The following is a 19,074-nucleotide window of genomic DNA, read 5'->3' as shown; positions in this document are numbered from 1 at the left end:
AAGTCGTATTAAGAGGGAAATGTATAGCACTAAATGCCCACATCAAAATATCAAAATACTTAAGATCTTAAGTTAACAACCTAACATCACAGCTAAAAGAACTAGAGACCCAAGAGCAAACAAACTCCAGGGCTAGCAGAAGACAAGAAAAATAACCAAGATCAGAGCTGAACTAAAGGAGATAGGGACATGAAAAACCCTTCAAAAATCAATGAATCCAGAAGCTGTTTTTGTTTTTTTTTTTTGAAAAAGTTAATAAAATAGATATGCCACTAGCTAGATTAATAAAAAGAAAAGAAAAAAGAGTCAAATAAACACAATCAGAAATGATAAGGGGGATATTACCACTGATCCTAAACAAATACTAACAACCATCTGATAATAGTGTAATATAAACACTTCTATGCATATACACTAGAAAATCTAGAAGTGGATAAATTCCTGGACACACGCACCTTCCCTCCCAAGACTGAACCAAGAAGAAATTGAATCCCCGATAGACTAGTAATGACTTCTGAAATTGAGGCAGTAATAAATAGCTTACCAACTGGGGGAAAAAAAAAAAAAAAAAAAAAAAAGCAGCCCAGGACCAGATAGATTCACAACTGAATTCTACTAGAGGTAAAAGAAAAACTGGTATTGATCCTATGGGAACTATTCCAAATAATTGAAAAGGAGGGACTTCTCCCTAAATTATTTTATGAGGGCAGCGTCATCCTTATACCAAAACTTGGCAGAGATACAACAAAAACAGAAAACTTCAGGCCAGTATCCTTAATGAACATCAATGCAAAAATCTTCAACAAAATTCTGGCAAACCAAATCCCACAGCACATCAAAAAGCTTATCCACCACAATCATGTAGGCATCATCCTCAGGATGTAAGCCTGGTTCAACATATGCAAATCAATAAATGTGATTCATTACATAAACAGAACTAAGACAAAAACCACATAATTATCTCAATATCAGCAAAAAAGACCTTTGATAAAATCCAACATCCCTTCATGTTGAAAACTCTAAAAGAACCAGGTATTGAAGGAACATATCTCAAAATAATGAGTCATATATGACACACCCATAGCCAATATCATACTGAATGGTCAAAAGTTGGACATATTCTCCTTGAAAATCAGGAAAAGACAAAGTTGCCCTGTCTCACCGCCTCTATTCAACATAGTATTGGAAGTTCTGGCAAGGGCCAGAGAAATAAAGGGTATTTAAGTAGGAAGAGAGGAAGTCAAATTATCTTTGTTTGTAGATGACATGTTCCTATATTCAGAAAACCTCAATGTCTCAGCCCAAAAGCTTCTTAAGCTGATGAGCAACTTCAGCAAAGTCTCAAGATACAAAATCAATATGCAACAATCACTAACATTCTTATGCACCAATATCAGGCAAGCTGAGAGCCAAATCACATATGAACTGTCATTCATAGTTGCCACAAAAAGTATAAAATAGCTAAGAATACAGCTGACAAAGGAAGTGGAGAACCTCTTCAAGGTTAACTACAAGCCACTGCTTAAGGAAATCAGAGAGGATACAAACAAATGGAGAAACATTCCATGTGCATGGATAGAAAGAATCAATATCATGAAAATGGCCATAATGCCCAAAGCAATATATAGATTCAATGCCATTTCCATCAAACTACCATTGACATTCTTCACAGAATTAGAAAAAAAAAAAACACCTAAAATTCATATGCAACCAAAAAAGAGCCCAAATAGCCAAGGTAATCCTAAGCAAAAAGAACAAATCTGAAGGCATCACACTACCTGACATCAAACTACACTATAGTGCTACAGTAACCAAAACAGCATGGTATTGGTACAGGAACAGACACATAGACCAATGGAACAGAACAGAGAACCCAGAAATAAGGCCACACACCTATGACCATCTGATCTTCAACAAACCTGAAAAAAACAAGCAATGGGCAAAAGATTCCTTATTTAATGAATGGTGCTCAGAGAACTGGCTAGCCATATGCAGAAAATTGAAACTGGACTTCTTTCTTACACCATTTACACAAATCAACTGAAGATGTATTAAAGGCTTAAATGTAAAACCAAAAACTATGAAAACCGTAGAAGAAAACCTAGGCAATACCATTCAGGACATAGGCATGGGCAAAGATTTCATGATGAAGATGCAAAAAGCAATTGCAACAAAAGTAAAAATTAACAAATGGGATCTAATTAAACTAAAGAACTTCTGCCCAGCAAAAGAAACTGTCAACAGAGTAAACAGATAGCCTACAGAGTAGGAGAACATTGGTCCAATCTAGATATCTGATAAAGGTCTCATATCCAGCTTCTATAAGAAAATTAAACAAATTTATAAGAAAAAACCTAACCACATTAAAAAGTGGGCAAAAGACATAAACAGACACTTCCTAAAAGAAGATATGTGTGTGGCCAACAAACATATGAAAAAAAGCTCTACATCACCAGTCATTAGAGAGAGGCAAATCAAAACCATAATGAGATACACCATCTCACACTAGGCAGAATGGCTATTACTAAAAGGTCAAAAAACAACAGATGTTGGTGAGGTAATGGAGAAAAATGAATGCTTTTACCCTGTTGGTGGGGGCGTAAATTAGTACAACCATCGTGGAAGACAGTGTGGTGATTCTTCAAAGAACTTGATATGGTTTGACTGTGTTCCCAGCCAAATCTCATCTTGAATTGTAATAATTTCCACATGGCAAAGACAGGGCCAGGTTCAGATTACTGAATCATGCAGATGGTTTCCCACATACTGTTCTTATTGTAGTTAATATGTTTTACAAGCACTGATGTTTTTATAAATGGTAATTCCCCTGCACAAGCTCTCTTGCTTGCCACCATGTAAGATGTGGCTTTACTTCTCCTTTGCCTTACACCATGATTGTAAGGTCTCCTCAGCCATGTAGAACTATGAGTCCATTAAACCTCTTTCCTTTATAAATTACTCAGTCTGGGGTATGTCTTTATTAGCAGTGTGAGAACAGGCTAACACAGTAAATTGGTACCAGGTAGTACCAGGTAGTGGGTTGCTCCTATGAAGATACCTGAAAATGTGGAAGTGACTTTGGAACTGAGTAACAGACAGAACTCGGAACAGTTTGTAGGGCTCAGAAGAAGACAGGAAGATGTAGGAATGTTTGGAACTTCCTAGAGACTTGTTGAATGGCTTTGACCAAAATGCTGATAGTGATATGGACAATAAGATCCAGGCTGAGGTGGTCTCAGATGGAGATGAAGAACTTGTTGGAAACTGGACCAAAGGTGACTTGCTATGTTTTAGCAAAGAGATTGGTGGCATTTTGCCCATGCCCTAGAGATTTGTGGAACTTTGAACTTGAGAGAAATGATTTAGGGTACCTGGCAGAAGAAATTCCTAAATGACAAAGTGTTCAAGAGGTTACTTGTGTACTGTTGAAAGCATTCAATTTTACATATTCACAAAAATATGGTTTGGAATAGGAACTTATGTTTAAAAGAGAAGCAGAGCATAAAAGTTCAGAAAATTTGCAGTCTGATGATGTGATATTGTGGGAAGTCAGGGACCCCAAATGGAGGGACTGGCTGAAGCCATGGCGGAAGAACATAAATTGTGAATATTTCATGGACATTTATCACCTCCCCAATCAATACTCTTATAATTTCCTATGCCTGTCTTTACTTTAATCTCTTAATCCTGTTATCTTCGTAAGCTGAGGATGTATGATACTTCAGGACCCTGTGATGATTGCATTAACTACACAAATTGTTCATAAAGCATGTGTGTTTGAACAATATGAAATCTGGGCACCTTGTAAAAAGAACAGGATAACAGCAATGTTCAGGGAACAAGGGAGATAACCACTGTTTCTGACTGCCTGGGAGCCAGGCAGAACAGAGTCATATTTCTCTTATTACCAAAAACAGGTGAGAGAAATATCTCTGAATTCTTTCCCCAGTAAGGAATATTAATAATTAACAGCTCTGGGAAAAGAATGCATTCCTGGGGGGTGGGGGGGGGGCTCTAAAATGGCTGCTCTGGGAGTGTGTTCCTCATGCAGTTGTAGATAGGGATGAAGCATGCCCTGGTCTCCTGCAGTGCTCCCAGGCTTGCTAGGATTAGGAAATTCCAGTCTGGTGAATTCTAGTCAGACTGGTTCTCTGCTCTGGAACCCTGTTTCCTGTTAAGATGTTTATCGATGACAAAGTGTGCACAGTGGGAAATGAAACTTCATTGCAATTCTAGTTTCACCCTGGCCTTGTGACCTTGCTCTGCCCATTTACCTTGTGATATTTTATTGCCTTTGAAGTACGTGATCTCTGTGACACACACGCTGTTCGTACACTACCTACTCTTTGAAAATTGCTAATAAAAACCTGCAGATTTTGTTGCTCAGGGGGCATCACAGAACCTGCCGACATGTGATGTCTCCCCTGACACCCAGCTTTAAAATTTCTCTCTTTTGTACTCTTTCCCCTTATTTCTCAGACTGGCCAAAACTTAGGGAAAATAGAAAAGGACTTACATTGAAATACTGGGGGCTGGTTCCCTCGATAGCAATAGAAAGGGAAAACCCATTTTCGGAGGAGAAATTTAAACAGACTGCAGAAATTTGCATAGTAACCAGGAGCCAAATGTTAATCGCCATGACAATGGGGAGAATTTCTCCAGGGTATGTTAGAGGTCTTCACTGCAGCCCTCCCATCACAAGCTAGGGGACCTAGGAGGAAAGAAATGGTTTTGTGGGCTGTGACCAGGGCCTTGTTGCTTTGTACAGTCTCAGAACTTTGTGCCCTGTGTCAGACCAATGCTTCAGAGGGTACAAGCCCCAAGCCTTGGCAGCTTACATGTGTTGTTGGGCCTTTAGGTGCACAGAAGTTAATAATTGAGGTTTGGGAACCTCTGCCTGCATTTCAGAGGATGTATGGAAATGCCTGGATGTCCAGGCAGAGGTTTGGCACAGGGGAGGAGCCCACCTGGAGAAATTCTGCTAGGGAAGTGCAAAAGGAAAATGTGGGGTATGAGCCCCTATAGAGAGTCTCCACTGGGGCACCGCTTAATGGAGCTGTGAGAAGAGGGTCACTGACCTCCAGACCCAAGAATGGTAGATCCACCAACAGCTTGCACCATGTGCCTGGAAAAGCTGCAGACACTCAACACCAGCCCATGAAAGCAGCCAGGAAGGGGTCTTTACCCTGCAAAGCCACAGGGGTAGAGCTGCCCAAGACCATAGGAACCCACCTCTTGTATCAGTGTGACCTGGATGTGAGACATGGAGTTCAAAGGAGATAATTCTGTAGTTTAAGATTTGATTGCCCTAAAGCCAAAATAGACAAATGAGACCTAGCTAAACTAAAGAGCTTCTGCACAGCAAAAGAAACTACCATCAGGTGAACAGGCAACCTAGAGAATGGGAGAACATTTTTGCAATCTACCCATCTGACAAAGGGCTAATATCCAGAATCTACAAAGAACTGAAACAAATTTACAAGAAAAAAATCAAACAACCCCAACAAAAAGTGGGCAAAGGATATGAACAGACACTTTTCAAAGAAGACATTTATACAGCCAACAGACACATGAAAAAATGCTCATCATCACTGGTCATCAGAGAAATGCAAATCAAAACCACAATGAGATATCATCTCACACCAGTTAGAATGGCGATCATTAAAAAGTCAGGAAACAACAGCTGCTGGAGAGGATGTGGAGAAATAGGAACGCTTTTACACTTTTGGTGGGACTATAAACTAGTTCAACCATTGTGGAAGACAGTGTGGCAATTCCTCAAGGATCTAGAACTAGAAATACCATTTGACCCAGCCATCCCATTACTGGGTATATACCTAAAGGATTATAAATCATGCTGCTATAAAGACAAATCCACACATATGCTTACTGTGGCCCCATGCACAATAGCAAAGACTTGGAACCAACCCAAATGTCCATCAATGATTGATTGGATTAAGAAAATGTGGCACATATACCCTATGGAATACTATGCAGCCATAAAAAAGGATGAGTTCATGTCCTTTGTAGTGACATGGATGAAGCTGGAAACCATCATTCTGAGCAAACTGTCACAAGGACAGCAAACCAAACACCACATGTTCTCACTCATGGGTGAGAATTGAACAAGAGAACACTTGGACACAGGGCAGGGACCATCACACACCAGGGCCTGTCATGGGGTGAGGGGTTGGGGGAGGAATAGCATTAGGAGAAATACCTAACGTAAATTATGAGTTCATGGGTGCAGCAAACCACCACGGCACAAGTGTACATATGTAACAAACCTTCACGTTGTGTACATGTACCCTAGAACTTAAAGTAAAATAATAATAATAAAAAGATTTGATTGCCCTGCTGGATTTCAGACTTGCTTGGGGTCTGTAGCCCCTTTATTTTGACCAATTTCTCCCATTTGGAAAGGCTGTATTTACCCAATGTCTGTACCCCCATTGTATCTGGGAAGTAACTAACTTGCTTTTGATTTTACAGGTTCCTAGGTGGAAGGGACTTGCCTTGTCTCAGATGAGACTGGACTGAGGATTTCTGAGTTAATGATGAAATGAGTTAAGATTTTGGGGGACTGTTGGGAAGGCATGATTGGTTTTGAAATGTGAGGACATAAGATTTGGGAGGGGCCAGGGACAGAATGATATGGTTTGGCTCTGTCTCCAGTCAAATTTCACCTTGAATTGTAATAATTCCTATGTGTCAAAGGTGGGGCAAGGTTGAAACAACTGAGTCATGGGAGCAGTTTCCCTCATACTCTTCTTGTTGTAGTGAATAAGTCACACAAGATCTGATGGTTTTATAAATGGGAGTTCCCTTGCACAAACTCTCTTGCCTGCCATCATATAAGACATGGCTTTGCTTCTCCTTCACCTTCTGCCATGATTATAAGGCCTCCCAGCCATGTGGTACTGTGAGTCCATTAAACCCTTTTCCTTTATAAATTACCCAGTTTTTGGAATGTCTTTATTTGCAGTGTGAGGACAGACTAATACAGACCTAGAGACAGAAATACCATTTGACCCAGCAATCCCATTACTGGGTATATACCCAAAGGAATATAAATCATTCTCTTATCAAGACACCTGCATGCGTGTGTTCACTGCAGCCCTATTCACAATAGCAAAGACATGGAATCAACCTAAATGCCCATCAGTGATAGACTGGGTAAAGAAAATGTGGTACATATACACCATGGAATACTACTAAGCAGTCATAAAAAGGAATGAGATCATGTCATTTGCAGGGACACAGATGGAGCTGGAGGCAAATTAACTGAGGAACAGAAAACCAAATACTGCATGTTCTCAGATATAAGTGGGAGCTAAATGATGAGAACACATGGACATAATGGGAAACAATACACTGGGGCCTGTTGGAGGGCCAGTGGGTGAGAGGCGGGAGAGGATCAGGAAGAATAGCTAATGGATGCTGGGCTCAGTACCTGACGATGGAATGATCTGTGCAGCAAACCACCATGGCACATATTTGCCTAGGTAACAAACCTGCATATACTGCACATGTACCTCTAAACTTAAAATAAAAGTAGGAAATTTTAAAAAGAAAAAGAAATGTATAAATTAAGTACAATTCAAACAAAAATAGGAGTACATTTGGATGTTTACTGACATTAAATGACTGTTTACAACACAAATGTATTACTGACTACTACGGCACAGATTCTTCTGGGTTTGGCATGCTTGTATACCTATCTCTTTCTATAATTTTTCTCCTCCTCTTTCTCCTCCCAAAATAGGGCTTAAGATGAAAAGGCAGTAAGTGAAAAGACTTACCAAAAATGTGTAGACAACACCATTATCTAGGGCTACTGTTGTGCATTTTGATTCGAGAATATTAAAAGAAATGGGAGGAGCCAGAAGCACGACATACAGATTTGGAACTAGTTTCATACCTTCCTTATTACAAAAAAAAATTAATCAAGAAAAGGCCTATACACTCTTATAAATAACAACGTTCTGAAAAAACATAATTTTTGTTAACAGTATGAATCTTTTACTAATTGCTCTCTTGTGAAGACTCAATTCTTCCATTTTTCCTTCTAGTACATCTCCTATGAAACCTTCTTTTCTACTTTTCTTAAATTCAATGATAACATGAAATATACGCACATGAATCCCACTTCTGTAAACTCTGAAATAAAAAATTTTTGTTACTAAAGACTACATACTCGTTCATCAGAAACCCATTTTTCCCTCCCTGGCCTTGAATCCTAAGATAAATTTATCAATTCAAATGTTTGGGGTGAGAATAATTAACATATAGGAAATATATGTAAATATAGAAAATGAAATCAGGAGTATCTTTAGAAGAAATGCAAAGGTGTTTTTCCACATATCATTTATTATAATGGCAGTCAGTGAAAGTCAATGAAATAATGAGAAAGTAAAGATCTGTGGGGAAATTGTTAGTGGTTAGTGACTGGGTGAGCAGAAGGAAACAAGAGAATGTAGTGGTTCGGGAATGCAACTTTTAATTATTTGCTGTAATATATGGATAAAATTGTCAAAGTCTTAAAATATTGAGAAGTTACCACATTCCTTAGAGCATGGCTTTCATATAACAGTTCTGAAAAGCTGGGCTTTTGAAGAGCAAAAGCATTTAAAAAAAAAAAAGGAAAGAAAATCAATGCAGCACAATTCTCTAAAATTGGTGCTATAACCCAAGGGAAAATATCGATTCCTTGTTTTAAGCAAGAGGAGTAGGGTAATTGGGCTTCCTAAAGATGCTTTCTTGGATTAAGACTAGCACAGAGGAAAATCACATATGGTGAAACTAGAAGAAGGATCCTATGCATGTGTCGTATTTTAAGAAAACAGTCAGCCTGGCATGGTGGCTCATGCCTGTAATCCCAGCACTTTGGGAGGCCGAGGCGGGCGGATCACAAGGTCAGGAAATAGAGACCACGGTGAAACCCCGTCTCTACTAAAAATACAAAAAATTAACCGGGCGCGGTAGTGGGCGCCTGTAGTCCCAGCTACTCAGGAGGCTGAGGCAGGAGAATGGCGTGAACCTGGGAGGCGGAGCTTGCAGTGCAGCCGAAATCATGCCACTGCACTCCAGCCTGGGCGACAGAGTGAGACTGCATCTCAAACAAAACAAAACAAAACAAAACAAAACAAAACAAAACCAAACCAAACCAAACCAGTCAATAGACAAGTCAGAGTGAGAGAGAAACAGTACTGTCAACACCTCAGATGCAATTGACTGGTTTTAAGTTGGTGGATGTTTCATAGTTGTATATCTTATTGTTATGCTTCTTAATTTATAATATGTTACATTTATGTATTAGATATCTATTGCTCCACAGCAAATTACTTTAAAACTCAGTGACTTAACAATAAATATTGATTATCCTCACAGTTTCTGTGGATCAGAAATATCATGAATAGGTTGCAGTCAAGACGTTAGTCAGGACTGCAATCATCTGAAGGTTTAAATGTGGCTGAAGGATCTGCTTTCAAAGTTACCCACTCAAATGGCTAGAAAGTTGGTTCTGGCTATTAGCGATAGGCTTTAGAATGGGAGATTATTCTGGCGATTTCTAAATGTAACCATAAGTGTTCCTATAAAAGGAGAGCAGAGAGATATTTGACCACAGAGACAGAAAAGGAGAAGGTGATGTAATGATAAAGCAGAGATAGATTTAAAGACGGTACCCTGTTGACTCTGAAGATGGAAGAAGAGGCCATGAGCCAAGGAATGTCAGGAATGCAGGTCTAGAACCTGGGAAAGGCAAATAAATGGATTATTTGCTAGAGTTTCTGGAGGGAGCACAGTCTCACCCACCCCTTGGTTGCAGCTCAAGTGAAACCCAGTTCAGACTTCCCACCTCTGGAATTGTAAGATAATAAGTCGTTGCTGTTTTCAGCCATTAAATTTGTGGTAATTTATTACAGCAGCTGTAGGAAATAACAGGATTAGAGAGAAATTTATAAGTATGGAAAAGAGACAAACAATATTTCAATTATTCATAATTACTTTGAAGAACAGAATTGAATAGATTAAAAAATACAGTTTAAGAAATGTTTTCAGAACTAAAAGATTTGAATCAACAAATTAAAAAGTCATACCATATTCCAAGACATATTGTCATCATAAAAATCCATATGATAATTTAAACCATTCTGGCAATCTTTGTATTTTAATTGGCAGTTAAGGCCCTTTATATTTAATATAATTTTCATTATGTTTGGGTTTAAGTCTACTATCAGCTATTTATTTCCTATTTGTGGGATTTGCTCTCTTTTTTCTTCACTTACTGTCTTTGTTTAGATTGATTCTATTTTAATCTTTCATTTTGTTTTCCTTATTGATCTAATAGCTATTTTTTTGCAGCTGCTCTAGATTTTAAAATGTGCATTCTTAATTTATCACAGTTCACCTTCAAGCAATATTATACCACATCATAAACAGTGTAAAATTTTTGCAAGTGTATACTTTTATCCCCCTATCCTTTGTGCTATTTTTAAAAATTTGCTTTATTTTCAATTCAGGGAGTACATGTGCAGATTTGTTACATGGGCATATTGTATACCGGTAGGGATTGGGCTTCTAGTGTACTAATTACACAAACAGTAAACATTAAACCCCGTAGATAGTTTTTCAACCATTGACCCACTCTCACCCTCCTCATTTTTGGAATCCCCATTTTCTTATTTCCATATTTATATTCATGTGTACCCACTGTTTTGCTCCCACCTGTAAGTGAGAACATGTGGTATCTGGTTTTCTGTTTCTGAGTTAGTTCACTGGGATAATTGTCTCTACCTTCATCAGTGCTGCTCAGAAGACATGCTTTCATTCTTTTTTTTATGGTTGCTCAGCATTCCACTGTGTATGTTTACCACATTTTTTTTTGTCCAGTCAACCACTGATGGACACTTAGTGTGATTCCATGACTTTGTTATTGTGAATAATGTTGTGATACATGTAAGAGTGCGGTGTCTTTTTGATAAAATGATTTTTTTTTTCCCTTTGGATAGATACCCAGTAGTGGGATTGCTAGGTTGAATGGTAGTTCTACTTTTAGTTCTTTGAGAGATCTCCATTACCGTTTTCCATAGAGGTTGAACTAATTTATACTCCCACTAACAGTATAGAAGCGTCCCTTTTTTTCTCTGCATTCTCGCCAATATCTGTTGTTTTTCATTTTTTAATAAGAGGCATTCTGACTTATGTGAGCTGATATCTCATTGTGGTTTTAATTTACATTTCTCTAAGTATTGTTGAACATTATTGATGTTGAGCATTTTTTCATGTTTGCTGGCCGTTTGTATGTTGTCTTTTAAGAAGCATCTGTTTATGTCCTTTGCACACTTTTTAGTGGAGTTATTTATTTCATGTTAATTTTTTAAACTCTTTTCATATTCTGGATATTAGTCTTTTCTCAGATACACAGCTTGCAAATATTTACTCCCTTTCTGTAGGTTGTTCATTTAATCTGTTGTTTCTTTTGCTGTGCAGAAGCTCTTTCATTTAAGTAAGCTTCATTTGTCAATTGTTGTTTTCATGCAATTGCTTTCGAGGTCTTAGTAAAAAATTCTTTGCCTATTCTAATAACCAGAAGAGTTTTTTCTACATTTTCTTCTAGGGTTTTTGGAGGCCTCACATTTAAGTCTTTACTTCATCTTGAGTTATTTTTTGTATATGGTGAGAGGTAGGGGTCCAGTTTTATTCCTCCGCAAATGGCCAGCCCGTTTTCCCAGCACCATTTATTGAATAAATAGTGTCCTCTCCTCATTTTAAATTTTTGTTGACCTTGTCAAAGATTAGTTGGTTGTAGGTGTGTGGCTTTATTTTTGGGTTCTTTATTGTGTTCCATTGACCTACGTATCTATTTTTGTACTAGTACCATGCTGTTGTTGTTACTATAGTCTTGTAGTATAAGACTATAGTATAAGGCTGTAGTACATGTGGAGTCAGGCAATGTGATGTCTCTAAATTCGTTCTTTTTTCTTAGGATTGTGTTGCTTTTTCTGATTCTACTGTCATTTTTGTTTCATATGAACTTTAGGATTGCTTTTTCTAATATTGTGAAAAATGACATTGGTAATTTGATAGGGATTTCTTTGAATATGTAGATTGCCTTGATCAGTATGGTTATTTTGATAATACTGTTTCTTCAAATCCGCGAGCATGGGATGTTTTTCCATTTGTTTGTGTCATCTATGATTTCTTTCATCTGTATTTTTAGTTCTCCTTATGGAAATCTTTCACCTTCTTGGTTAAATATATTCCTAGGTATTTTTATTTTTTGTGTGGCTATTTTAAATGGGATTGTATTCTTGATTTGGTTCTCAGAATGAGCAATATTAGTTTATATAAATGTTACTTTTTTTTTTTTTTTTTGAGATGGAGTCTCACTCTGTTGCCCAGGCTGGAGTGCAGTGGTGTGATCTCAGCTCACTGCAACCTTCACCTCCCAGGTTCAAGCAATTTTCATGCCTCAGTCTCCTGTGTAGCTGAGATTACAGGTGTATACCACCATGTTCAGCTAATTATTGTATTTTCAGCAGAGACTGGATTTCACCATATTGGCCAGACTGACCTTGAAGTCCTAATCAAGTGATCCACCTGCCTGGGCCTCCCAAAGTGCTGGGATTACAGGCATAAGCCACCACACCACACCTGACCCTGAGTTTTGTACATTGATTGTGTATCCTGAAACTTTACTAAAGTTGTTTATCAAGTCTTTGAGTCTTTTGGAGAGTCTTTAGGGTTTACTAAGTGCACGATCATGTCACTGGTGAATTCAGAAATAATTTGACTTCCTTTTTTCTTATTTGGATACAGTTTACTTTTTTCTCTTGCCAGATCGGTCTGGTTAGGACTTCCAGTACTATGTTGAATAGGAGTGTTTCGAGTGGACATCCTTGTTTTCTTCCGGCTCTTATGGGGAATGCTTTCAATTTTTGCTCATTCGGTATTATGTTGGTAATTGGTTTGTCATTGATGGTGCTTATTATTTTGAGGTATGCTTCTTAGATGCCTGGTTTGTTGAAGTTTTTTTTTTTTTTATCATGAAGAGATGTTATATTTTGTTAAATGGCTTTTCTGCATCTATTCAGGTGATCCTATAGTTTTTGTTTAGTTCTGTTGATATGATGAGTCATATTTATTGATTTGAAGTTGTTGGTCCATCCTTGCCTCCCTGGAACACAGTCCACTTGATTGTGATGTATTCTCTTCTTGATGTGCTGCTGGATTTGGTTCATTCCTATTTTGTTGAGGACTTTTGCGTTTATGTTCATCAGGGATATTAACCTATAGTTTTCTTTTCTTGTTGTGTCCTTTCCTGATTTTGGTATCAGGGTGATATTGGTTTCATAGAATGAGTTAGGGAGGAATCCCTTCTCTTCTATTTTTCGGAATAGTCTCAGTAAGATTGGTACCAGCTCTTCTCTGTTTGTGTGGTAAAATTCAGCTGTGAATCTGTCTGTAATCTGAGATTATTTTTGTTGGAAGATTTTTTTTATTACTGATTCAATTTTGTTTCTCATTATTGATCTGCTCAGCATTTTAATTTCTACTTGGTTCATTCTTGGGAGGTTGCATGTTTCCAGGAAGTTATCCATTTCCTTCAGGTGTTGCAATATATACACATAGAGGTGTTCATGTTAGCCTCTGATGGTCTTTTGTATTGCTGTGGTATTTATTGTAATGTCATCTGTATTATTTCTAAATGTTACTTATTTTCATCTTTTTGTTCCTTTTCTTGGTTAATCTAGCTAGCAGTCTGTCCATTTTGTTTATCTTTTCAAAGAACCAACTGATCGTTTCATTAGTTCTTTGTATACATATTTTTTTGGTCTCAATTTCATTTAGTTCTGCTCTGATCTTAGTTACTTATTTTTTTGTGCTAGTTTTGAGTTTGGCTTGTTCTTGTTTTTTTCTAGTTCCTTTACATGCAATATTAGGTTGTTCATTTGAGATCTTTCTAATTTTTGATATAGGCATTTAGTGCTATAAAATTTCCTCTTAGCACTGCTAAACACTCAATAAAGACAATGGTGTAATACTTTAAAAAAAAAATCCCGAAATAAGAAAATTGTGATTCCAGACTTATACACCAACTCATATATTATTCAAATATAAATAACACACATATTTTTGACTAACAAAACAAGAATGTATAAAAGTGATTATATTTTTTTAAAAAGTCAGCCAGTCATGGTGGCTCACACCTGTAATTACAGCTCTTTAGGAGGCTGAGGTGGGAAGGTCACTTGAAGCTAGGAGTTTGTGACCAGCATAGGCAATATAGAGAGGTCCTGTCTCTAATAATAATTTTAAAAAATTATTTTAAAAAGCCACACAAATTTCTTTAAGTGGATAATTGGATACTTTATATTATAAATAGGTAAACTAAGTAGCCTAGAGGTCTAGAAGATAGATCTTAAAAAATTAAACATAGAACAACAGAGAGACCAAATAAATAATCTAGAGATAAAATAATATATACTTTTTTTTTTTTTAACAAATAAACTATAACTGATCTGACAATAAACTTCTCAATTGTAGCAAGAGAAGCCATAAGACAACTGAATAAAATCTTCAAAGATTTCAGAGAAAACAATTGCCACCAGGTAATTTTCAGGCATACAAAAAAATTTACTGTCATTTAGCTCTCACTAACGAAACTTTACAAGATATATTTCATTCATAAGACAACTAGTGACAGAGACTTGAAATTGTGACAAAAGAAAATAGCAAATGTAGGTAAATTTAATAATGTGAGCACATGTAATAATATAATAGTATCTCATTTTTGAGGTTATAAAAAGTTTAAATTACTAGAAAATTTTCAAAAAGACTGAAGAATGAAGGACTGAACAATAGAATGTAAATCAAGAGATAATGATTGTAGTTAAAAAATTTTAAGCTTCTATGTTGATTCCTTAATTTCTAAATTTTGGTGTTAAAATTTCTAAAGTGACCTTTAAAATAATTAAAATAGAATGATAACCTAACTTTAAAACTAGTACATGAGAAAAAGTAGAATAAGTTCAAAAACAAAAATTAAATAAATGAATTCAACAAATACAAAAGAACACGAGAAGGAAGATAAAACCAAAATCACAAAAATGTAAAATAAATTACGAAACGAAAGTGTAAATGGACTCAATCATTTAGGTAAAAGATTTTCAGACTAGAGTAAAAAAAGTTGAGAAAAATTGTAGAAGGCAAATGGAAACTAAATGAAATCTAATTGAATTCTTTTCATATAATGGGATATTGAACAATCAGGACTCATGAAATATGAAGCCAACACTTTTGTAACTTATTTTTTCAAACTTGTTCAGTAGTTCAAAGTACAAACATAAAAGTCAGAAGGCCTTTGCTGCTCAATGAAATTCTAGGCCTTCTGACTTTTATGTTTGATTGTAGGAAATAATTCTAAGATTACATTGAGTTGGAAAATGTATTCCATTCTAAGCATTAATTAACACTTCTGTATTTGTTTAAAAGTTTCATTGTAATTGGGTAGTGTTTGGGGTAGGAGGTGTTTTAGACTGTGAAAAGAAAAAAGGAGATATCTAAATTCTTTTTTGAGTAATTTTTAAATTAAATTAAATTTTTTTTTTTTTTTTGAGACGGAGTCTCGCTCTGTCACCCAGGCTGGAGTGCAGTGGCCGGATCTCAGCTCACTGCAAGCTCCGCCTCCCGGGTTTACGCCATTCTCCGGCCTCAGCCTCCCGAGTAGCTGGGACTACAGGCGCCCGCCACCTCGCCCGGCTAGTTTTTTGTATTTCTTAATAGAGACGGGGTTTCACCGTGTTAGACAGGATGGTCTCGATCTCCTGACCTCGTGATCCGCCCGTCTCGGCCTCCCAAAGTGCTGGGATTACAGGCTTGAGCCACCGCGCCCGGCCTTAAATTAATTCTTTAGTAATATTCTACTAATTTCTTACTAATATTCAGACCTGTATGTTTCTCTTTTGGAGCCCTTTCATGGCTTCTCTGAAAACTTGTTTTTCCCATCTCACTACAATTTTCTTAGTGCAGAGTGGCTCTTCTTGAGATAATACCCTTTCACAGTGTGCCCCTGATGATACTTTCTATATTTCCTTTCTGTTAGGGTCATCTTGTCCTAGCAATAAACACTCTTGGCTAGGAGTCTTTGAAAATGATCTCATACTGATATTCCAACCATCAATTTCATGTATGATCTCTGGGATTTAGTCATCTTGTGTAGAGGACAAGTTACTAAAGCTTCTGTAGCCTCCTTTAGCTTTAGCAGACATGAAATTCCTCTCAAATAGTTTCAAAACAGCAGTGTGATGACAGATGCCAGCTTGTCTTGCTAGACTTCCGTAGTTTTGGCTGATAAGCACACAATGAATCCGAAGAGATTTAGAGTTTGTTACTTACAGCACAGCAACCGAAAGGACCTTCATGTTCACGTGAGTTTTCCTTTTCTTCCAAGTCCCCAGGAGGTTATCTGGAAGTGGATCCAGGTAGGTTCTGCACCCACAGTGGGTCTGCATCAAAACAGGAACACTGATCTTAGGTAAACCCGCAGTCTCCTAAGGGACTACTAACAAACCCACAAACTCATTATCCTCTCTGGAGAGAGGCAGTGCCTATATTACCTTAGACTATGAGCAAAACTCTCTGGGGAGAGGAGGGAGGCATCTCTATCTTTATTATCCTGTGATGTCTCAGGGAAAGATCTCTCTATCTTTATTATTCATAAATGTAAATAAATTTGTTCCAGAGTGAATTTCTGTTTCTTTTCTTTCAGGGCCACTTGAAAATATTTCTGAAAAATTAGTCATGAAGTAGATAGGTTGTTCATATCTATGAATGTAGAAACATGAAATATTCATGAAGAATTGTTTCCAACATAATTTTTTTTTTCTGTCTGTGGTGGCTAATGTGGGATGAGGGGGGTGGATTCCTAGCACTGTACTGAATAACTTCAAAATCATCCTTATTAAATCATACCTACTTGTCACTCTTGATATGTTTTGATACTGTTTGAATGCAAATGACTTTAGATATGTAAAACTAGTTCTCAGTGCATCATTTGAAAATCTACATGCTGGTATGCCTTTTGCTTTGGAATTTCTTATCTATTTTACCTTGATCCAAACCTTTCAAATAAACAACCTGCTACTTAAATATCAGACAAAACAGAATTTATGACAGAGCATTATGAAAAAAATATCAGCATACCTTGATAACAGTTTTTCTTCCCTATGAAAATATGATACTCGACTCATATGCACTTAATATCTAGTTTTAAATATGTATTAAACAATTGGCACATCTACATTTGTCATAATAGGCACATATAACATTTCTCAACTGATATTATGAGATTGATAAGACCTCGATACCAAAACCAAATGAAAAAATAATGAGAAAAATTTTGGGCCCATTTCACATAGAAATGTGCAAACACAAACAAATATTAGTGAATAGAATTTATCAAAAGGTAATCCATCATCATTGAATTGGATTTATTCTAGGAATTCAGTAGAGGTTCAGAATTAGACAATGTATTTTACTAGAATAATTTAAAGAGCAAGAATGATGTAATCATTTCAAAATATAAAATATAATAAAAAATTAAACACTAATTCAATATTCTAAAAAAACTCTTAGAAAGCAAATTATAGATGAGAGCTTCCTTGTCCTAATAAAGGTATCTACAAAAATTTACACTAAACATCACTGCTAATATAATTTTTTAAAAATCAAGAACAAGACTTGGATGCCTGATATCACCACTTTAATTTAACATTTAACTAGTTACCAGTCATTTCAATTAGAAGAATAACATTTGGAATACATAGGAGAAAAAATAAATTATTGCAGCCAATATTATTACCTGGGTAAGAAAATAAATCTAGAGATAAATTATTAAAATTAATGTTTTATTTATTTATTTATTTTATTACACTTTAAGTTCTACGGTGCACGTGCACAACGTGCAGGTTTGTTACAAATGTATACATGTGCCATGTTGGTGTGCTGCACCCATTACCTTGTCATTTACATTAGGTGTATCTCCTAATGCTATCCCTCCCCCCTCCCCTCACCCCACAACAGGCCCCGGTGTTTGATGTTCCCCTTCCTGTGTCCAGGTGTTCTCATTGTTCAATTCCCACCTATGAGTGAGAACATGTGGTGTTTGGTTTATTGTCCTTGTGATAGTTTACTCAGAATGATGGTTTCCAGCTTCATCCATGTCCCTGCAAAGGACATGAACTCATCCTTTTTCATGGCTGCGTAGTATTCCATGGTGCATATGTGCCACATTTTCTTAATCCAGTCTATCATTGGTGGACATTTGGGTTGGTTCCAAGTCTTTGCTATTGTGAATAGTGCCACAATAAATACACATGTGCATGTGTCTTTATAGTAGAATGATATATAATCCTTTGGATATATACCCAGTAATGGGATGGCTGGGTCAAATGAGATTTCTAGTTCTAGATCCTTGAGGAATCACCATACTGTCTTCCACAATGGTTGAACTAGTTTACAGTCCCACCAACAGTGTAAAAGCATTCCTATTTCTCCACTTCCTCTCCAGCACCTGTTGTTTCCTGACTTTTTAATGATTGCCATTCTAACTAGTGTGAGACGATATCTCATTGTGGTTTTGATTTGCAATTCTCTGATGACCAGTAATGATGAACCTTTCTTCATGTGTCTGTTGGCTGCATAAATGTCTTCTTTTGAGAAGTGTCTGTTCATATCCTTTGCCTACTTTTTGATGGGGTTGTTTTTTTTTTTTTTTCTTGTAAATTTGATTGAGTTCTTTGTAGGTTCTGGATATTAGCCCTTTGACAGATGAGTAGATTGTGAAATTTTTCTCCCATTATGTAGGTTGCCTGTTCACTCTGATGGTAGTTTCTTTTGCTGTGCAGAAGCTCTTTAGTTTAATTAGATCCCATTTGTCAATTTTGGCTTTTGTTACCATTGCTTTTGGTGTTTTAGATGTGAAGTCCTTGCCCATGCCTATGTCCTGAATGGTATTCCCAGGTTTTCTTCTAGGGTTTTTACGGTATTAGGTCTAACATTTAAGTCTTT

This window comes from Macaca fascicularis, chromosome 1 (genome assembly GCF_037993035.2).
Source record: "Macaca fascicularis isolate 582-1 chromosome 1, T2T-MFA8v1.1".
In the NCBI taxonomy this organism is placed as follows: Eukaryota; Metazoa; Chordata; class Mammalia; order Primates; family Cercopithecidae; genus Macaca; species Macaca fascicularis.
The sequence above is the reverse complement of the archived record's forward strand: the minus strand, read 5'-3'. Positions refer to the sequence as shown.